At 36.8% G+C, this 23,889-nt stretch overlaps 1 pseudogene; it reads left to right on the top strand.

Moving 5' to 3' along the window:
• The window catches only part of LOC130141898 (F-BAR domain only protein 2-like), a 78,714-nt pseudogene that overhangs the window by 10,605 nt on the left and 44,220 nt on the right, over nucleotides 1-23,889 (top strand).

The following is a 23,889-nucleotide window of genomic DNA, read 5'->3' as shown; positions in this document are numbered from 1 at the left end:
TGGCAATGCACACATTACTGTTTCAGTTTAAATATTTAACAGATTCTAATCAAAGACAGATTTTTAAATCAGTGAAAATTAATTTACTCAGGTGTTCATAGTGTGCTACAGTACATCAGAATGCTCTGTGAAGTCAGTTGATAAAACAAATATAGATATACATGCACAACTGATCACCAACAGCATATTTCAGTTGTTGGTGTTCATAACTATTGTATGTTGATATGTAGTAACTTGGAGAATTCCAGTTTTGTGGAGATTGCTCATCTAAGTATTTTGTAAATTGCTGCAGGGAGAGGTGTGGGTTTTGGTCAGAAATCTTGTGTTTAAAAAAAAAAAAAAAGCATTGACCTCTCAAATCTAGAAAACTTTGATAAAAGCTACTGATAATTAATCAAAATACATTGTTCATCATGGTAATTAAAAAAAAAATAATCAGTGTCTCTTCTCTGTGTCTGTATGTATGTGCTTGTTGCTGGGCAGTGAGCAAGAATTCCAAACCTTGAGTCTTAAACTTTTTCAGATCATCAGGAATACTTGTATATGGGGAAGGAGGAGAAAATTTTGAATTTATTTATTTCATGATGAATAACTAGTTGCTTGTAGGTGAGATTTAAAATGTAATTGAATTACTGCATTTTACAACTTAATCCCCTTCTCCAAATGTATTGTCTGGATTGTTATTTTGAAGTTCAGTAGGTTTAAATACATGTTCCTCTGTCAAAGTTCCAGGTGACTGCTACTACTTTATTTCATATTTTCATAAGAAAATGCTTTTTGCTTGGAACGTGTTGCTGTAAAGGAGGAATAAAAACATCTGCCTCAGCAATAAGTGGTTATAGTAATAGTAACTTAAGAGAACAGTGAATTTGTTATCTCCCTTTTTCCCTCTTCTGCCCCTGAATAAAGGCATTACAAAGAAGAAAAGAAATTGCTTCAAGCTTTTGGATTTTCAAGAAAGATAATTACATTATTTTCTCAAATCCAGGATGTTTCTAAATCTAAGTTGATGCTACATATTGAGTATTGATTTAGGGTGGAAAATTAGTGTGTATCTTAACCTTAATAATAGGAGGGTGAGGAAGACTGATGAGGGAAGGACTTCCAGGGGAGTCACTGCCATGATATTTTGTGTGTGACTGCTGTTCCATGCCAATTGCCCCAGCATGGGTTCTAAGGAGGAAATCTGTGTGGACCCTTGGATTTTGATTCTCCAAAAGACAAATAAATATGTGGGTTTGAATGCAGGAAAACATAACAAAACTTTATGTAGGTAAGAATTTATCCAAAAGAAATCAGAATGTATTGAGGGAAACTTTTAAAAATATAATTACAAGCAGTAGAACACATTTCATTATACATGATTTAACTGTGTTTTCCAAACTCAAACATCACTATGCAAATGTTACCGAAATCTCGGAATAAAGAATTTATCAACACCAATGTGATGCAGATAAGCAGACACTTCTTTATTAACGGCCGGGTGTGCAAGTGAGTCCTCTCACGATCAACGCACACCAAGCTTCAAAATCATACACCATATATAGAACTTATTCATACATATTCATTAAGTATTCTTGCATAAACATAGTATTTCCCGAAAATCATTAACATACTCTTCTCCCATATCCGATTCTGTGCAGTAAAGGTTAGAAAGGTCTAGAAATGGGTGTGGGGTACTATTTGGGTAGGTGGTACATTGGTCGGTGGTCGTGATACCCCCTGCCAGAATTACCTTTTACCTACATTCACTGTTTCTTGGCAGGTAACTATGATTTGCTTCATTCAACTCTCCCCAGTTCCCATTAATTCTACATTCTGACATCTCAATACATTCTCCTAGGCTACACGTAAACACTGTATCCAATCATGCATTCAATCGTGAAACTGTTATCTAAGTTCTAAACATTCCTACTAGGTGATTCTGACCCTTGGTATGGGCTGTACAGAGGATTTCATAGTAGCTGTCGGTTGCTATGCAAACACAAATTCCACTAAAATATTTCTTATAACTCTATATTCCTAATCAAATGTGGTTAATTAATTCTAACTAATAGCAGATATGTAACACAAAGAACTTTTTTTTTTTTAAAAAAAATATTACTAGACAGGACCCCACTTTAATGTGAACAAATGTGATTCCTCAGTAAGCAATCACTTTGGGTTTTTTTAATGTTTTAATTGCAAATATATTTGATCTCTGTTATTTAGACAGGTGTGTGATTGTGTCATTAAAGAATGTTAAAGGCAGAGGGGAACAGCAGAGAGTATAGGAAGGAATAGTCTTTTGCAAGTCTTGAGCCCTTATGTTTTATTTGTTTCTATTCCCTGCAACATTCTGTCACAGCATTATTAGATTGTTTTTTTAATATACTTCTGTGTTTTTGCATATAGTTTTTGAGGGGCCATTAAAACAGAGATATTTTCTGTTAAAGTAAAAAGTCCTGTGCTTTGTGCTTTTAGAATGCATATTCATTTGTCTTCAAATATCTTCAAAATTTTGATTACACTTTTGATTGCTTTCTTTGACAGGGCTATGATAGAAGAGACTTATTCAAGGTCAATGACAAAACTAGCCAAATCAGCTAGTAATTACACACAACTTGGGTAAGTGTGAATGAGAGAATTAACTGCATACATGTTAAGAATCAAGTTAGATTCTGAGTATTTTATTGATGATGTTGAAGGTAGCATAACTTTGCCACTTTATAAAAATGATTGATAGTTCTTCAGTTACCATGCAGCTATAACAAAAACAAGATAGTTGTCATGGTTTAACTCCAGCCAGCAACCAAGCACCACGCAGCTGCTGGCTTGCTCCCCCCACCCAGAGGGATGGGGAGGAGTATCAGAAAGGAATGTAAACCTCGAGGGTTGAGATAAGAACAGTTTAATAGGTAAAGCAAAAGCCATGCATGCAAGCAAAGCAAAGGAAAGGAAGGGATTCATTCACTACTTCCCATGGGCAGGCAGGTGTTCAGCCATCCCCAGGAAAACAGGGCTCCATCACGTGTAACGGTTACTCGGGAAGACAAACACCATAATGCCAAATATCCCCCCCTTCCTTCTTCTTCCCCCAGTTTATATACTCAGCATGACGTCATATGGTATGGAATACCTCTTTGGCTAGTTTGGGTCACCTGTCCTGGCTGTGTCCCCTCCCAATTTCCTGTGCTGCTCCAGCCCTCTCACTGGCAGGGCCCAAGGAACTGAAAAGTCCTTGACTTAGTATAAACATTACCCAGCAACAACTAAAACCATCAGTGCCTTATCAACATTGTTTTTACACCAAATCCAAAACACAGCAACTGCACCAGCTACTAATAAGAAAATTAACTCTATCTCAGCCGAAACCAGGACAATAGTACAGTTCTTTATTCACAGTTTTAAGAAAACACACCAACAAAGCATCCAACCCCCCCAAACCAACAGCAAAACCTCTGTGTTTAAGGTTGAGTTCTTTTCAGACACAATAAAGAATGTGACTTTATATTTTGTGCTCCCAAGCCTATGATAATTATTTTGAAGAGAGAGCATATGGCCTGCAAATGTGGCAGTGAATTTTTTATTTTTACTTTCTCAAGTGTTATCTCTGTCTTCTGACATGTTAAGAATGAGACTTCAATAGATTTATTCCATAGTTTATTTAAAACTTTATACATGGGATATATTTTAAAAAATTGAATTAGTAATGGATGGTGTTTTCATTAGAAACATTATGCCAACAACTCAGATTTCTTAGATGGGCTAAAGGTTATTTTTATTTGTAGTAATTACAGCTGGTAATATGGAGAGCTTTCATCAGCGGATAATTTGTTACCAGTTGCTGCTCTTCAAAGGTTATGTATCTGCATGTTAGTTTGAACATCAGTGTTCAAGGGGTATGCATGGTATTGATTTTTCAGCAGCATTGACCTGGAAACTGAGGTGGGAGTGTATTTTTAATATAGCTGGAGAAATCCTTTCAGTATAGAAATCTGAATCTGAGGAATGACTTGTCTCCCACTTTACCATATGGTTAATCTTGTGACTGTAATGATGTAAGACAACTGAAAACTTAACTAGCCAGGTAATTTATGGTTTCTTTTCACTATTCAAGTATGCACATAAAAATACTTGTACACATTAATTTTTTTTAACTGCTCTTGCATCATCTTTAGGAATATCTTTTGTCATTATTATGTGTTGATGATGGAGAAGAATAATTTTGCTGCATTTTACTCATTAGAGTCAATACAAGTAAAACATAAACCACAGAAAAGTTAGGTAGGATTCCAAGTATACTTGAAATGTTTAATAAGAACATAATTTATAGCAGTTGTTGAGGTTTTTGTTTGCTTCAGTTTTAGGAATGGAGCTGAAATTCTGTAAGCATGTCAGTTATACTTCAGCACTATTTAAAAAAAAATGTAGTCAACTGAAAGGAAAAACTACAGGTGAGCATTATTTTTTATTTTTATTTTCCCCTCAATCTAGGACATTTGCACCAGTTTGGGATGTTTTCAAAACCTTGACAGAAAAACTAGCAAACTGTCACTTGGATCTTGTGCAGAGATTACAAGAGCTAATAAAAGAAGTTCACAAGTATGGAGATGAACAAATCAAAACTTATAAAAAGGTTATTAACTTTTTTCTTATGTGAGACCAATGATTTGTTAATGTTAAAAGTAAAATGGTTTCGTTTTGACAACTATGTGATATTTGGCAGACTAAAGAAGATGTTTCAGGAACATTGGAAGCAGTGCAAAATATTCAAAGTATCACTCAGGCCTTACAGAAATCAAAGGAAAACTATAATGCAAAGTGTGCCGAACAAGAACGTCTGAAAAAGGAAGGAGCAAAACACAGAGAAGTTGATAAGGTAGTTCTATGACATCTTACAGATCAACAGCACAGTGCATTTAACACATTCGCCTTGCATTAGTAAGTGAAATGCTCAAAAAGGGCTGAAAGTATTGTGGCTATTTGATAACGTGCATGATACTTTGTCTAGTTATGTTTTGTTTATACCTCTTTATCTGGTCTAACTGCACAGCACTTCTAATTCTTTATTATGTAATTACCTGCATCATGATAATTTTGTTCAGTGGCTTTTACAGAAGTTGCATATAATCATTTCAGCTTCTATTATGGTTTTGGATGAATTTTCTTAAGTAAATATGCAAACACTCAAAGCCTTTGTAATTGAATTGAGGAGTAGGAAGTTTTGTATTGTCCCCTCAAGTGAGACAAAGTAGCTAATTATAGGAGTATTTGCAGTCTATTCCATTGAGATAAAAAGCAATTAACATTACTTTCAATGCTAATTCCAATAACATGGACCAAAATCCCAAGGAATGAGTAATTTGATGTTGCATTTAGTACTGTCCTTGGGTCATGGGGGAGTTTGATCCATTCACAGACTCTACAGATGGCACATTGGCAGGGACCTCTGGTCCTTGCTCAGGAAGGATCACCTAGAGCCAGTTGCCCTGGACTGTGACCAGATGGCTTTTGAAGATCTTCAGGGGTAGAGATTCCACAATCTCTCTGGACAGCCTGTTCTAGTGCTTGGTCACCCTCACAGTAAAAATGTTTCCTGATGTTCAGAGGGAACCTCCTGCGTCTGAGTCTGTTGCTTCTGGTTGTGTCACCAGGCACAACTGGAAAGAGCCTGGCTCAGTCTTCTTTGCAACATCCCTTCAGGTATTTACATGCATTGACAAGTGTTGCAGAATGGCTGTGTGATCATGGCCATGACTCCCTTAAAGATCTTTGTGAAACAAAGTTAGCGTAAGTTAGCTGAAGCAGGCCTTGCAGCTATGCTGAGGCATGCTGATAAGGAAGCTGAGAAAAACACTGACCTTGTGCCTAATGTTGTAAATAACTTAGAGGAATTCGCGTAGACAAGAGAGGAAAAAAAAATATGTAGCTAGCTATCCGCAGAAACCGCAAGTAGGAGGACGTATGAAAATGTAACCCTTTAGAGCTTAGCCAATCAGCAGATGACTAGTAGGCATAATTAACTGGAACTGTATATAAGACATAATCGCGCCGTAATAAATCGAAGCTTGCTTTATCACTCACATTGAGTTGGCTGCTTGCTTTCCCTCGCTCGTCAAAGTGGCGCCCGAACAAGGGACCCCTAACCTTGTTCTTCACCGGACAGCGAGGACGGAGAAGCACTGGTAGCAGCGACCAGAGAGCAGAAGATCGGCTGATGCTGGCATCGTACCCGATCCGTGCTTGAGCCCAGGATAATTCAAGAAGGGGTTCGCCGTCCGTGAGCTGCTACCCAAGGGAAAAGGCTGCAACAAAGAGGACTTTAACGAGTGCACAATGGAAAAAGAGGTAGCGCTAGCACTTTTACAATGCTTTTTAGAAAAGCGGGGAGTAGGCCCTTTAAAAGATCTGTCCGGATTAATTACTATGGGTAAAGCAAAAGGATATTTTGCAGATCCTGAGCATATGTTTGAAGTAGAAGAATGGCGTAATTATGGGGATTGTTTATGGGATTTAGTAATAGATGATGATAAGGCAGCAAAAGAATTGATGAAATCATGGCATGAAGTAACTAATTGTATAAAAAGATATCAAGCAGAAAAGCGCCTTGCTGCAGCAGTAACAAGCCGACTTGCAAGCGCAGATCCTAATGCAGGAAAAATTATGCCATGTGAAAATTACATTCCAATACCCCCTTTATCACAAACAGTGCCCTCTGTACCACCTATAGAGCCCACTGCACCACCTCCAGACCCTTCGTGTCCTCTGCCACCCCCTCCGGCAAAGTAGCCTCGGGGGGGCCAGAGGGTGGGGACACATCTGACGAAAGTGCTGCTGAGGAAGAAAATAGCAGTGGGCAGTCAATACAAAATTCAAAAAAAAAAAAAAAAAAAAAAGAACAAAAAATACAGTAAACAAACTGGTGTGTTCTACGTGCATTAATTGGCAAAAAATAGCACAAGAAGCAGCTGCTCAGGGAATATTTGATATTGCTGAGCAAGTCAACCCCCCACAAGCTTTCCCTGTAACGTATCAGATAAATGCCGCTAACCAAAGACAGGGAACCTGGGAGGCTTTGATTGGAAAATATTGTCAGTTACATAGTACAGTGAATGAGTCAGGCCTCCACAGTGAGCCCATCAGATATACCTAACTTTATGAAAGGGCCGTTATTGTGCCAGTGTATTCTGGAGAATAGTAACAGTTACACCAAAGGCATTTTAGTAACCCTGCCCTTAGATTCTTCTGTAGAAACAATGCTAGAGCGAATGAGTTGGGTGCCAGTAGGTCAGCAAGCCTTGCTAGTGGAAGCAATCCAAGCAGTAGGGAGAGATTTAGTGCAAGCCCAAAGTCAGGCTTTTGCAGCGCTTGCGCCTCTGCGCCCCCCTGGGGCTACCGCGCCCCCAAAGCCAGCGACCACCACACACCGAGACTTCCCCTGCTATCGATGCGGGAAGCCAGGACATACCCATGACCGATGTCGACAACGTCAAGTGTGGTGCCAAAATTGTCAGCGAGGGACCCACAGCACCAACGTCTGTCGGCAGACGGGAAACGAGAAACCGAGCGCGAGGAGCCGCAGTGCGTCGACCCCAATCGCGACTCCTGTCACCTTCACGACACCCCCTCCAGGAGACATGACCAACTCTTATCGGCAGACACCGTGTTACAACCCGCCACCCGAAGGAGCCTCGGCCTGGACCTGGCAACAGCAGTAGATACAACATTAATTGACAACCGACCACAAAAAATCGCAACTCGTGTCCGAGGACCTCTGATAATTAATGGACAAAGTTATGGTGCTCTATTATTAGGGCGGTCTTCTGGTAGTTTGAAAGGGCTGTTGTAAAGTGTGTTGCTTATAGTAATAATTGTTATCATTGCACTCGTATGTTTAAGCTGTGCTCTCTCTTGTATTCAAAAATTACTCGAGCATGTAACTGCACAAGTTTTGCTTGCGCAAAGAGAAAAAGGGGGAAATGTTGCAGAATGGCTGTGTGATCATGGCCATGACTCCCTTAAAGATCTTTGTGAAACAAAGTTAGCGTAAGTTAGCTGAAGCAGGCCTTGCAGCTATGCTGAGGCATGCTGATAAGGAAGCTGAGAAAAACACTGACCTTGTGCCTAATGTTGTAAATAACTTAGAGGAATTCGCGTAGACAAGAGAGGAAAAAAAATATGTAGCTAGCTATCCGCAGAAACCGCAAGTAGGAGGACGTATGAAAATGTAACCCTTTAGAGCTTAGCCAATCAGCAGATGACTAGTAGGCATAATTAACTGGAACTGTATATAAGACATAATCGCGCCGTAATAAATCGAAGCTTGCTTTATCACTCACATTGAGTCGGCTGCTTGCTTTCCCTCGCTCGTCGCAGACAAGATCTCCCCTAAGCCTTTAATTCAGGCTGAACAGTCCCAGCATTCTCAGCCTTTCCTCCTAGGATAGATGCTCCAGTCCCTTCGTCTTTGTGGCCTGTTGCTGGACACTCTCTAGTATGTTCGTACATTAATAGCAAGGGGAGGTCCAAGGAAAACATTGGACCAATACTTGTTGAAGATGGTCATCTGACTAATAGGGATGAAGAAAGAGCAGAGGCATTCAGTGGTTTTTTTGACTCTGTCTTTAATATTGATAGGGAGATAGGCAGCCCAAGGTACGAGTTGGAGGACCATGAGTGTGGGAACAGTGACTTTCCATTTGTGGACACTGAAATTGTAAAGGATTGGCTGTATCAGCTGAACGTTCACAAGTCCATGGGGCCTGATGGGAGTCAGGAGCTGAAGGATACTGAGGGAGCTAGCAGATGTTATAGTAAGACCCCTCTTGATCATCTACCAAAGGTCTTGGGAGTCTGAGGAGGTCCCCACTGACTGGAAGCCAGCCAACGTTATTCCAATCTACAAGAAGGGCGTGCAGGAAGACCCAGGAAACTACAGACCTGTTAGTCTAACCTCTGTACCTGGAGAAATTATGGAAAATGTTATAATGGGTGCTATTGAAAAGCATTTAAAGAACAATGCAATCATCAGGCACAGTCAACATGGGTTCACAAAGGGAAAGTCCTGTTTAGCTAATTTGATATCCTTCTACAATCAGGTCACCTGCCTGGTGGATGAGGTTTTGCTGGATTTAGTAAGGCTTTTGATACTGTCCCTCACAGCATCCTTCTGGACAAGTTGTCCAACTGTGGGATGAGCAGGTACATGCTGTGCTGGGTGGAAAACTGGCCAAACAGCAGGGCTCAAAGGGTTGTAGTGAATGGGGCTACACCTGGCTGGTGACAGGTTACCAGCAGAGTTCCTCAGGGCTCAATTCTAGGGCCAGTCCTGTTCAATATACTTCTCAATGATTTGGATGCAGGAGTTGAATGCACCTTTAGTAAATTTGCTGATGATACCAAACTGGGAGGTGCTATTGACTCATGGGATGAGAGGCCTTGCAGAGAGATCTAGATAGATTTGAGCATTGGGCAATCAATAATGGCATGAAATGTAACAAGAACAAATGCTGGATTCTGCACCTGTGACAGAGTAATGCTGGGCACAAGTCTAAATTGGGAGAGGAGTGGCTGGAGAGCAGCCCTGCACAAAGGGATCTGGGGTGCTGGTTGGCAGCAGGCTCAAAGTAGTAGAGAAAAGAGGTTATGTTTCCTTGTCTCTACTGATGTTGTCTCTTTTTAGATCTTGATAACTGAAATGGAAATAGGCAGAGATATCTGTGTAGGGTTCTTGTTAGAATGGCCTTAGTGCCTGTTGTACTGCTGGCTTGGTGGAGCAGATAAAAGTTGGTTATTATCTTGTCACTGATGACAAAAGTGATCCTGTTGACTGTGTTCTGATTGTTTTATCATTAATATAAATTTAGCTTTTTTCCTAGCTTCTGCCTGGACAGTCAGTGTTGGGTTCTAGACACGAATTGGAAATGTGTGGGATGGCAGATGTTTTCCTGCAAGTTTATTAAAAATACAGTTTTTCTGAATTCTTGTAAATAGATTGAAATTTTTCAGTACGAAAAGTTGACTTGATGGAAGGCTTGCTTTTAAGATGTAACTTTGCAGTCCCTTGTCTAGTTGGAAAGAAAAAAATGTTCAGTTTGACTAATGTTTAGATGGAGAAGGGAGAAAGAAAAATGGCCTTTAGCCTGTACTGCTTTACTGTTTTATGCATCTTTCCTAGGTAATTTTTGTTTGAACAATTAGGACATAGTTTAATGCTTAGCTAATGCTTCAAAAATGTTTCCAGTAGGAGCCGGCAACTGTGACTTGTCACATCTCTTCAGTCATGTTTTTATTCAAATTTACATTTGTAATTTCAGAAACATAGTGACAAATATTATGTTAATTTAATTTTCCTTTGGCAGAGAATAGGTTTATTACTTCTAGCATAACATGAAAAAGTTTTTTTTTATCAAAATCTGAATAGTTGCTTTATCAGAAAGCAGGGGATTTGCATCAATATGTTAAGAACCAAATATTTGGCGAAATACTTTATTGAAAAATTTGAGGAGGTATCTGAGAGCTTACAGCTTTCATTGCAGCTGAAAGTTAGTGTAATTTCCTGTGTTTCTCTGATATGTTAACTTCTCTATAATGACTTCACAAAAAACCCCTGTTGATTGATATTTATTCTTTCAGTTACTGTAAAACTTGCTAAATAGAGTTCTAACAATTACTGCACCTGAGAATAGACATATAGTGTTTTCAGAAGAGATTACTAGTTAATCATACAGTGTTAGTGTGCTTTATCATTTTGTCTTGCTCAGGAGTTTTTTGTAGATGTTTCAGCATGTAACAGTTCTGCTCATGGTTAAACATGATTACAAGAGACAACGTTTTGTTTGTGTCAAAATCCCATGTGTATGGGGTTTAATTACATAATGCTTTACAAAAAGACTCATTTTTTATGTCTTTTAACTTGGTGTTTCCTTCCTTTTCAATAATTGTTTGCTTTGCAATAAGATGATTCCAAACTTAATTCTTTTTAAACAATTCTTTTTAAAACCAGGTGTTAGTCGAGTACCTTTTACTTTTGGTAAATGGTGTTTGGGAATCAAGATAGGACTGTGTTTTTCTTGGGAACTCCCCTATGTGAATGTGCAAGAGTGAGAATAGTGAAGTGAAATTCAGAGCAAGTAGCTGATGGGTTTGATACATCCTGTCATGCCATCCTTAATGCCTGAAGGATCCATATTCTTAATACAGTGAAGTATTTTTCAGGCTCTGTTATGCTGGGTTTAGAGGACTACATGAGCAAGATCTGCTTAAGCTTTTTCTGTAACTGGAAAAATGGAACTATAGCTTTGGTTCTTCTTCCTTTGAAGTCCTGGTTGATGTTTCCCCCAGGTGGACAAGTGCTAACACTATACTGTTACTCATGATTTTCAGTTATTTTTCTCTTGGAAATCATAGAATATAACTATTTTTCCAGAGGGCATCTTTATATTAATTCATCTGAAAGTTGTAAAGCTGACCACTATCTATTAGTTGCTGCAAGTGAGAAATAGTTGCTGTTTTTACTGTGGGACAGATGACATTCTTTTGAAAGAGGGGAGGAAAGCTATTTGGAACTAGAAAAAATAGTAAATATACAACTGTCTTTACTGATGTCATTAATTCAGAAATCTCAATGGGATAAAGTAGGCAGGTTGAACACAAGCTAGAAAAAAGCTGAATTTCAAGGCAGGTCACTTATTTTAATTGTCTTTTAACTTGGAAATAGAATCAGTTTTGAAAAACTTAATCTCATGTTTGTCATGCTGTAAACTTTGAAAATAATTTTTTCATTACCAAAACAAATCGCCTAATTCAGTTTTTTTTTTGTCCATGTAATATTAGGATTATCCTTTATTTCTTTTTGTCTTTTAAGAATATTAAGCTCGCAAAGAATGTTTTGGTTTATTAGCAACAATTAATGAAACAAATCAATAAATTATAAAGCCAAAAAGGACTATTATAAACAACTGAGCTGCATTAATCTTGCCATCAGTATGTTCTGCATTAACTTCACTTTTAGATATCTCTTAATCTTAATTTCCATTGATGTGCCACCTCTAATTTTGAATGTCTTTTCCTTTATATTTCTTCCTTCACTTCTAACAGAACTGTGCCACCTTGTGGTTTTTACCATTAACTCTTTCAGAATTTCACTAACTCATCTTTGCTCTGTATTCTAACTCTGCTTTCTTCCTGCTTTCTCTTGCAGGTCTAAATATTTGACGTGAGCTAATTAGTAAACTTCAGCAATACAATTTTTGAAATATTTATTTCAAAACAAGTATAATTTAGTCATTGCTGATAAGGGGAAGGGATTTAAATGAGGTAATTGCTTTCTTACCTTTTTCTGTGGTCTATGTATAGCTTTAAATAGAAATATTTAATGGCTTGAATCAGAGTTGTTTGGTGGTGAAATTTTGTTATGACAATTCACTGTTTTGATAGGCCGCTGAATATTTTTATAGGTCATCCTAGGGTTTCTTTTATTAGTGACTTTAAAAGCCTTGGATCAGATTGGATGTGTGACATTTAACACTTTTTTTGTATTAATTATAGGCAGCAGTGAAATTGAAAAAAGCTACAGATACCTATAAACTATATGTGGAGAAATATGCTGTGGTTAAATCTGTTTTTGAACAGAAAATGACAGAAACTGCACAGGTAAGTGTTATATTAACAGTTAACTTTAAAATAAGTGAATATGTTCTATTTTACCTCTGTGAAGATATCTGAAATCAAAGCTTTTGAAAAATTGGTTCAAGATAGAATGATCTCCATTGAAAATTGATATGAATGGTAATGTCAGATGTAGTATGTTTGAAGGGCAAACGTTGGCTATGTATGTTGTGATGTCAGTGTCCTTGAATGACACAGTTGAACACTAGTACTCTAGAAAGACTTTTAGAAGAAATTTTTAGGAAGAAAACAAGACGAACTTTTGGAAGTATTGTAGATGCATTGTGATCATGTGGGAAATACTATGAATTGCTGGTGAGCCAGAATTCATTCATAGGAGGTTTAAAACTGGGATCCATCTTCTTTTATTATCATTTTGGCAAAACACTTCAGTAATAGCTTGTTAAATTCTTTACAGGGTTTATTTTAGGTTGTCAAAAGCCCCTACATATATTAAAATTTTTGGGTTTTTTTAAGCTGTTTTAATCTGTATTTCAGAGGATATCAAGTTATCTGTATGATTTCATATTCTGCTGCTTGTTATGTTTTAAAGTTTCTTTTTCAAATTTGTTGACAGCAGACTTCTTTCTGCTCTCAGTTCTCAAAAAGCAAACCTTACTGTTTCTGCTTTTAGTAGTAATATTTAGTTGAGGACTAGTTGCCATATGTATTTGTATATGTTTCTTGGTTTAATAAAGCTTTTACAAGATAAAAATATTTTTTTTAGTTGAAGATTCTTTGTTCTCTTTGTTAGTTTCAAAGATTAGTTTTTAGGCATAGATGGAATTATTAGAGAGATTCAGTCATACATTCCACATAGAAGTGGAAAAGTGTTAGGGTTTTCCTTAACTCCTTGGAAATTACGATTTTGCTGTATGGGGATTATGTAGGCTGACATGTAAAAAGCTGCCCTGTCCTAAACTATAAACTGCTTTCCTACTTTAAAAACTTCATTAGAACTTTATCTACTTCATCTCTGGATAGATACTCAACACAGCTGTTACAGAAAGGGTATCAAATACATCATGTACCAGAAGTCTTCCCTCCCACCAACACCTCCAGTTCAGGCACTTGTGACAAAGTGCTCAAGCATGTTACTGCAAAATTCTGCCTTTGTGACTGTTACATTAAGAGTCTTAACATCCTTTCATTGAAGAATGTGCGGTAAGCATCTTTTTGTGCAGTATCCTAACTAGGTTCTGGTTGGAAGAGTTGTACTCCCTATGCTTTTCTTTTCAGTTTGGGTTAAATTTGGTTAAGTACATTATTTTTTTCTAATTTTAAAAATATATGTGACTCAAACTTTTTTATTGTGTAGTGTAAGACAGTGATGATTGCTGTTATTCAGTGGTATAAAAAAAGCTTTATTTAAAAAAAAATCGCCAAGAAAATTAATGGGTACCATGGTCTGGGTTATAAGGGCTGCTGTACTTCTCTGCTATGTGAAGCTGTGTTTTAAATTGGTATTGTCAAAACTAGAAGTTGTCCTCTTTCCATGCGTCTTCCTTTGTCAAGTGTTTGTGCAAGGTATTACCTTGTAGAATTAATTCAACTAAAACTAATGTATTAAGTCTGGCTTTAACCCAGAAGAGACATGAGGTATGGTTTGTTGAGAGATCACACAAGCATTTGTGTTGGCGCAAAGGAAGATGTAATGTGGTACTAAGGGTAGAGACTTGAATCTTTAAGATGGCTTAATCCAGGCCATGTGGCACACTTACTTGAATGTATGTCCACCTTAACATTTATGTCTGTTGCCTTAGCGTTTTGTCTAACTTAAAATATTTATGTATCAGTTACCTCTAGGCAGTTTGATTGGGATTAGCATTGGCATGTGTGATTCCAATCACTTGAGAATTTTGGGACTAGGCAACATTTTTAAATTTAAATGTATCTGTCCTGTTTCTGGCTTGGATAGAGTTAATTTTCTTCCTAGTAGCTGGTGCAGTGCTGTGTTTTGGATTTGGTGTGAGAACAATGTTGATAGCACACTGATGTTTTTAGTTGTTGCTGGGTGATGTTTATACTAAATCAAGGACTTTCCAGTTTCTTGGGCCCTGCCAGTGAGAGGGCTGGAGGGGCATGGGAAATTGGGAGGGGGCACAGCCAGGACAGGTGACCCAAACTGGCCAAAGGGATAATCCAGACCGTAGAATGTCATGCTCCGTATATAAATGGGGGGCAGGGCAGGGCAATTGCTGCTCAGGGACTGGCTGGGCATCAGTCAGTGGGTGGTGAGCAATTGTATTGTACATCACTTGGTTTTTTGAGGTTGGGGTTTTTTTCCCCTTGAGTTTTAATTCCCTCTTTGTTATCTCCCTTTAATTACTATTATTATTATGTTTTACTTCAATTATTAAACTGTTCTTATATCAATCTGCTTGTTTTACCTTTTTTTTGGTTCTCCTTCCCATCCCTCGTGGGGGTGGGGGGTGATGAGCAAGCAGCTGCATGGTACTTGGTTTAACCCCAGTCAGCAACTATGACAGTATCTTAAAACAATTCCTAGAAATGAGCATAATATAATATTAACAAAAGAATCTTTACCATTGAAGTGTAACATTGCTCCTGGAGAGCTTCCACAAATAAGGTGGAAGCAAATTGACATGTGAACACATACTCCTGTTACTCAATATAGTAACTTTTTGCAGTGTTCCTGTTAATGTCACTATTGTAGTTGTTCAGTAAGTGTTCCAGTAATTCCATTATTATGTGGTATGGATAAATTGTAGTGCAGCCTGACTCTTGCCGCAGACCCTGCCTTTGATACAAAGAAATCAAGTAATACCAGAAAAACACTGAACTCTTCCACATATTTGTTTCAACCTGTATACAAGCGTGGCTCTTCTGGATCTATCTAGAATAACTGAAGAAGTTCCTGCCCTGTTTGTTATTTACTTTGCTCTGGAAGTTACTGAACCCCTACTGAAATAGATCCTGTGAATGCTTCTGATCCACTTAAGAGCAAGTTGTCAGGTTGCTTTAAATCTTTAGTTTTACAAAAGCTGTCTGCTGTTTATTCCTTACCTTACAAGAGACTGTGTTTATAGCAGTTGACTTAATGCTCTCTGAAACAACATTACGAAAAAAAAATAACAAATATTACTTTAATAAACTGACCTTGCTAAAACTATACTGCAAACTTTTCTCCAACAAGCAAGAAAGCTGTGAGTAATGAAAAGGAGTTCTTGTTTAGAACTCACAGAAGATAAACATGAAGAGTAATTGAAATGGACTTTATTGTCAGTGAATTAGTGAAGGAAAACATAGGGGCTTTCAGCAAGCAAATTAGCTGGGCTTTTCATAATGTCTTAAAAATTCATTTGAACAATTCACTACCACAAAAGAATGAAAAAAGGTAACAGCTTATTTTGTATCTAGAGACAGAATATGAAGATGCTTTTTGTTCAACTTTGTGTTATTAGGTAGGCATTAGGTATTTAAGCTGAGATGTAGAGAGAGGAAAAAAAAATCATCTTTTTACTATACCAGGTGTTATGACTGGGAAAATGTGACCATACTTTTTGGGCTATTTTTGTTTTGCAATACAAAACTGATACAAAGTTATCTCTCTCTACAAACCACACTTGTGTAAATAACCTTGGTTCCTTAACTGCAACAACTCTTTTACTCAAAATTTAAATTTTCACTTAATGGACACCCTGAAACTCTTAATATCTTCCATAGCTATCCATATTGGAAATGAAAATTGTAATTCTGCCAGTATAAGTCCTATCAGTGTAATTTGTTTGACATATAATGGTGTAGCTGCATCTACAGTTTGATTGGGGGGGGCTACTTTAGAGATGATGCAGTAGGAAAAATAACACTTGTGAATATGTGGAAGTCCACTTCTGATTCAGTCACACCTTATATTATCATCATTTGGAGTACATTTCACTTGAAATATACTAATTCTGGGAAAAAATAAACGAACAGCCTTAATATTCTCAGCTGTTTCAGTGCAAAAACAGTTGGCTTGGCTTAAATCTGTCTTAGGCTGTTCAGATAAAATTTTTCTCAGGATGTGAACACCTTGAATTGCTGTGACTTTATTCTAGGTAATCATGTAATAATGCCCTCACTTAACTGTCCTCTTAGTTAAACTCCACCAGTCCTGTTGCATAAATTTTACATATTTTTCCATTTTTGTCATTTATTGTCTTACCTGCAATTATCAAGTGATGTGGCTTGTGATATGTGATTTTGAGAGGTTGGATTTAAAAACATTATCTTCCAAATCTTCAATTGCAAATCGTGTTTTGGGTGGTTTTTTTCTGCAATAAACATGGAAGGGTTTTTTGTGATTAAAGATGTAGGAAAATATAATTCACTTTGTTGTGTAGATATTGGATTTGGCGGAAATTCTTCATGTTGAAAGATTTTTGAGTGAGACTATAGTTGTATTATACAATTGCTATGCACTTGTTAAGAAAAGACATCTCATTTACCAGTTATTCCACCTTCTTGGAAGCTTTTTTTATAATCACATAGCACTGTTATTGGAACGGATTAAATAGCTGAAAGTGCCAAGTTATTTGAAAGTCAGTCCTGTCTTAACGAGAAGTGCAGTTGACTGGATAACTTTGCTGTTGAGCAGTCTGCATATAAGTAAAGTTCAAGAATGAGTAATAATTCTTCACATTTTAAAACTTACAGGAAAATGTACATATCTATAGAAAGGAATAATACTTATTTAAACTGTGTATACAGAGTTAGATAGATAAAGATTCTGTTGATGATTTTCCGTTTTTATTGTAGCTTAAAATGCTAAGAATTGACTTGCATTTATTGGGTCATTAATATTACAGATTCATTTCAGTATGTATTTTCAAAATGGACTGATCTTTCAAACGTGAAAGTAAACAATTTGGTTGATGATTATATCTACGATATGAATGATGTGGTTGTATTATAGTACCTAGATAGCTTTAGTCTGATCTTTGTGTTATGTACTGTACAAGGTCAAGGTGGCTTTACTTCTAAGACTGAATCTTAAGTATAAAACAACAAGAAATAAGGAAACAAGAGAAGGGGGTTGCTGTCCACTGACATAAGGCAAAAAATAATTTAAAAAAATCTCTGAATGGCCAACTGTTTTGATATGCATTATAGAGAAGAGTTTAAAGGAGAATGTTTTGCGGAGTTTTATGGGGAGCTCAAACCAAACACAAAGGAAGTGGCATTGGCATAAGCTCAAAAGTTGACTTTGAGTTTAGGTAAAAATTAGGTAGTGAAAACAGGCTGGTAGAAGAACTTGTTGTGTACAGGTGTTGATACCCTGATAGTGATTGAGAGCAGGTATTATAGAGATGGACCATAGACTGCTTTGAAAGCAAATTAATATAGTTTCTGTAATCAGGTAGTCAGTAAAAGAAGTAATGTCATAGAATAGGCTACAGAGGATGACCATCTCCCCTGTAATTAAGAGGAAGGCTGCTTGAGAACAAAATCATTTAATCTGCTTGATTGATTGGCTAGAGAGGCATACAAGTATGGCAAAAGAAAGATTGACAGTTTAGAAGTTGAGATATTTGACTTGTCTGTATGGAGTTGTACTTGTTTGTGAATCAGAGTACCAGGAGGTGTGAAATGTGGAGAGATGGTCTTCAAAGAACCCTGGAAAAAATTGGAGAGAGGATTAAGTGGTGCTCCAAAGTTTGGACAGTTACAGAAGTCAGAAGAGAACTAGGACAGAGCAGTTGTAACCACAGATTTCAAGATTATTATGGTTGACTATTGGGAGGGTGGGGATAGTTTTACTTCTGATCTTTGGCTAGAAAGGGGTCATTAGAGATGTTGGAAAGGGTTTTAAAATGGATAATGGGTGTCAGGTGGAAGCCTGGGTAAGATGGAACAGGAGCACAAATTCCAGACTGCAAAGCTTTTATACAGTGAGTTTAAAGATAAAACAAATTAATCTCATTTAAAGAAGCAAAGGATATAGATTTAACTGAAGAAAGAGAAAGCATGTGTATATTGTGAGCAGGAAGAGAGGGTGATAAGGAGGAGGTGCAAAACAGATCCAGAAATAGGATTTCTGGGGTTAGATGAAACAGAGACTCTTCAGTTATGGAAAATTTATTTTTTAAAAAACATCCTCAAACCCTATTTTCTTTTGGTAGAAATAGGTCAGGCTTGTTAGAAAAAAACAAACCAAACCAAAACCCAAAAACCCCACCATCAAGACAGATGAAGGTTTAAAGAGTAAGTAAAAAAAGTTGGATAATGGTTCTAAAAAGGTAAAGTACATTATTTATAACTGTGAATTATGCACCTTCCTTTCTTAAAAATTGTAATTACCATGATCAAGATCTGAAAAAAAATATTGCTTTTCTGCTTAGTATATTTAATTATTAAAATTTAAGATTTAGTGTTTCAAGAATTATTTTGATTATGAATAATTGCTTGTGTTGGTTTACAGAAATTTCAAGACATTGAAGAAACACACCTTCTTCATATGAAAAAGATTATAGAATCATTGTCAAATACCATAAATAAATTAATTTATAAATAGGAGAGGTAACTTTTATATTATTATTTGGATCATGCTACATATTTTCTTAACTATTAAATGAAGCATTTCTTACTGTTTGTGGTAATTAAAGATCACATCTTTCAAATAATGATAACTTTAAACCCATGTGAGTAGGAGGAGATAAACAGAAATGATCCACAGAATTCAAAAGATATTCAAGCAGATGTGGGTTTTTTTTGCCACAGGTTTCAAACATTATGTGAGTACTGCACTTGTTTGAGATGTTTGAAGGAGATTTGAACATCTAATTAATTGCTGATTTGGTCTTTTGTGATGTCTCTATATGTGTATTCTCTTTTGTTATTCAAGCCTCTGAAAATTTTTTTATTAAATGGATCATCCTCTAATTTTTTTCATTGTATTAGAAATCTTTTTAATATTTAAATTCTACATAAGCTGAATTCTTTACTGCTTCCTTCCTGGTTTATTTATAAGTTCAGTATCACAAATTTTACAGAATAAGGCTGAATAATCGTTAAATTTTTTGTTAACCAAAACCAAAATATTTTGACAGTTCGGAGAATTGTTAGTGTATTTCAAAGCTCTGTTCCCTAGATATTAATTAGCATGTTTCACACATTCCAGGATACTTGTGCTTTTCTTTAACTAAAACTTGAAATTATATCAGTCTGAAAAGCTTCCAAATTTTTGATACACTAGTTTTTGAGCAAAAGACCTTCAGTAAGTCTTGAAAGAAGCTTTTATAGTATCTTTTCTTTAGATGCTAGTTGGTTTAATAACCCTTACAAGTAGTCCTTAATTTTTTATGTTCTAAAATGTAATTTTATTTATATACACTTCATTTGAGTCACTGTTTTTCTCCAGTTTTGAGGTTTTCTGCTAACGAATGGTGGTAAACAAGGGTCATGCTATTTGTTTCTAAAGTGTATACATACTGCCTTGTTGGAAAAAACTTATTAACAATATGTGGTTGTTCCTTTGTCAGACCAAAAAATATTACAATAGTGTTTTTACACAAGCATTTGGGAACTATGATAATACAGTGGTAACAGTTCACACCCTTAACCTGGTGCTGGCTTAAAAGACTCTTCCTGATATTATAGTGGGATATGTTACTGAAAAATTCAGAAAATTATGGATTACAAAAAGTAGTTTAGATGGAAGAAATAGAAGTAAATCCTAGACCCATCATCAAGCTGTATTCTTTCATTCCTCATTTGCATCTATCGTACACACACTTGCTAATACTGAAGCAAAAAGATTTCCTTGGTGAAACGCCTATTGATTTTTTTGGAAGCACTGTATTATATTTTAGAGGCAAGTATTTTGAACCTTAACTAGAGAAAAACACTTTTTAAAGCTAATAACATTATTTCAATTACTGGTTTTAAAAATTCCTTTTGTGTGGTGTGATTGTGGTATTTTTGTGTTTGGGTTTTTTTTTTGAAGGTGCATGAAGAGTTTATTAATAACATGACAAATACTACAGTTGAGAGTGTAATACAGAAATTTGCTGAGTCAAAAGGAACTGGCAAGGAAAGACCTGATAAGAGATTAAAAATAACAGAGTAGGAAATGTTAATTTTAAAACTGTATATTTCCCCTCCTGATAAAAGGTCAAACCCTATTTGTTAATGTGTTATAGAGGTAATGTACTTAAAATTTCAAATTCTCAGAATCCATTAGCTTTGATATTAAATTATTCATAGAAATTTAACAACACAGTTTATTATGTAAGTGTAGTATTTGTGGTCGCAAAGCATAGAATTTTATAGCTCTGAGTCCCTCTATGTAGACCTTTGAGGAAGCTCTTAAACTACACTCCTTCTTGGTTACATCAGTGAAATTCATCAAGAAACTGAAGTTCCTTGTAAAAACTTACCGCTGCTATGTGCTTCTGTGTAAATTATATTTCCAAAGTTTATTTAATATAATTATGGATATATTCAGAACAAATGTCTATAAAGCTGCTTACAGAACTGTTGGAATAGTTGCATCAGTTTATTTGATAGCTTACAAAATTATCCATTTTAATAGATTAAAGGAAGCAATCTACATATAATAAGCAGCAGATTGAATAGTATTTTCTGCAAGTACTGCTTGTTGGGTATGGTATATAAGACTTACCTGGACTGGCATAAAAAGACAGACTGACAGTACTGTGTATCTAACATTATAGGAAAAATATAGAGTTCACTTTATTTGGGCTTGAGTACATGGTCACTAGGGGTGTGAGTACAGAAATTCAGTAGTACTGTTTTTCTCTGAGAATTAGGAGTCCTGGCTAGCATCTCTGCTACAGAAGCACAAAGGTGGGGTTTTTTTTCAGATCAAGGATGTACATAGTAGAGTAGATCTTGATAATTTATATTAAATTGCTAAATATGGTTACTAGGTGTCTTACAATGCCTCTGTGAGGTGTTTTTAACATAATGTTGTTTCATATTCTCTTTGTGATCCGCTAATGCTGATACCAGAGTGGGCTGAGATAAGATTGTATATGGAACAATTTTCAAATGTTTCCTGTTGTCATGGTTTAACCACAGCCAGCAACCAAGCACCACGCAGCCGCTTGCTCACTCCCCCTCACCCAGAGGGATGGGGAGGAGAATCTGAAAGCAATGTAAAACTCAAGGGTTGAGATAAGAACTATTTAATAGGTAAAGCAAAAGCCACGCATGCAAGCAAAGCAAAAAAGGAATTCATTCACTACTTCCCATGGGCAGGCAGGTGTTCGGCCATCCCCAGGAAAGCAGGGCTCCATCATGCATAATGGTTACTCGGGAAAACAAATGCCATAATGCAGGAGCGGTCTGGAAACTAGGACCATGCGTGGCAATCAGTTAGCTGAGGGGAATGTACTCGAGCTTGTCTAGACAACAATTAACATGATGAGACATGTTTACAGAGCACAGGGGAGTGGGAGACGGATGGCGCCAAGGATGGCGCCAAGGAAAGGTAACACCTTGCTGTTAATTGCTGGTAGTTAACCACCAATCAGGGATTGCCTAGTATGCAATGCTTAGCTTCAAGAACCAATCTGTTTAAAACGCACAGCTTCTGAAAGTGTATAAAAACGCGTGCTTCTGAACAATAAATTGACATTTGCTTGCATCAAGCTGCGTCCCGTCTCTTCATTCGCCGCACCATAATGCCAAATGTCCCCACCTTCCTCCTCCTTCCCCCAGTTTATATACTCAGCATGACATCCCATGGTATGGAATACCTCTTTGGCTAGTTTGGGTCACCTGTCCTGGCTGTGTCCACTCCCAATTTTCCCATGCCCCTCCAAGCACTCTTGTTGGCATGGCCCAAGGAACTGAAAAGTCCTTGACTTAGTATAAGCATCACCCAGCAATAACTAAATCCGTCAGTGCCTTATCAACATTGTTCTCACACCAAATCCCAAACACAGCGCTGCACCAGCTACTAAGAAGAAAATTTACCCTATCCCAGCTGAAACCAGGACACCTGCATATTCTACAATTTTTCAATAAAGAGTAAAAAAGGAAAAGTATCAACTTAGGGGTTCAAGTTCAGTTGATCTGAAGTTGGGTAAAGGCATGTGAAAATTAAGTGTTCAGACTTCTTTGATTAGCTGTTGCTGAGATGTCATGGCTAGGGATCTCCATCTTGCATTCAGGATCCTGATTCCCTGGGTTACAAAGACCCTCGCTAATATATCCTAGAGTAGTGTGCACTTCAGGTCATCTACATTATTAGTGTGGGGTTTTTTGCTAGACAACATAGTATTCATAAGAAAAATAACACTTTTTAATTTAGTGGGAGAAGTTATATACACTGTGTATTTATTTGCTGCTTTACAGCGTTCTTCAAATATCATTTGCGTTCTCTGGGGTCAAATAAATGCTTTTGCAATACTAAATTTCATTTATTCAATCCTACAACTATTTTAACAGCAAAATATTTTAAGGAAAGTTTGTGGTCTTAGTATGGAAGTATATGCATCTTGAATTTTATTTTACAGAGTGAAATTACTGTATTGATATCAACTTTTGTAAAGCAGTCATGGTGCAGAGAAGCAGACAAATTGAGCAGCAAAAGAATACAAATTCACAAGAAGTGTCGAAGATAGGAGATTAGAAACAGACTGTTAGTGATGTTAATTATGGTTACTTCTTCTATTATATTCATTTTATTAACTTTAAATCATATACCTTTGACAATTACAAAGATTTGGAAGGCCAAGTGAAATGTCAGTCTTCTAAGAATGAAATGGAAACATCCCGTGTGGGAGGGGAAAAAATACTTTTCTGCAATTGAAAACTGTTCTTGATAGAAATGTATTTTAACTAAGGGAGCAAATGTGAGAAGTCTGTGGTATGAATTTAGTAAATGGAGTGGAGAAGGAAATGGCTTCTTGGATAAATCTAAGTATTCAGCATATAAAAATTATAATGACTTAGTGTACAAGACTGTCATGGTTTAACCTTGGCTGGTAATTAAGTACCATGCAGCTGCTTGCTCACTCCCCCCTCACCCAGAGAGATGGGGAGGAGAGTTGGAAAAGAATGTAAAACTCAAGGGTTGAGATAAGAAAAAATTAATAAATGAAATAGAATAAAAATGAACGAACAATAATAACAGTGATGATAATAACAGAATGAAAAGTGGAAGGGAAAGAATAAAATCCAGAGAGAAAGGAAGAAAGGAACACATGGTGCACAATGCAACTGCTCACCACCTGCCCCACCAATGCCCAGCCAGTCCCCCAGAAA

Source organism: Falco biarmicus, chromosome W (genome assembly GCF_023638135.1).
Source record: "Falco biarmicus isolate bFalBia1 chromosome W, bFalBia1.pri, whole genome shotgun sequence".
Classification (NCBI taxonomy): domain Eukaryota; kingdom Metazoa; phylum Chordata; class Aves; order Falconiformes; family Falconidae; genus Falco; species Falco biarmicus.
Note: the sequence above shows the minus strand (reverse complement) of the source record. Positions and strands in the feature narration are given on the sequence as shown.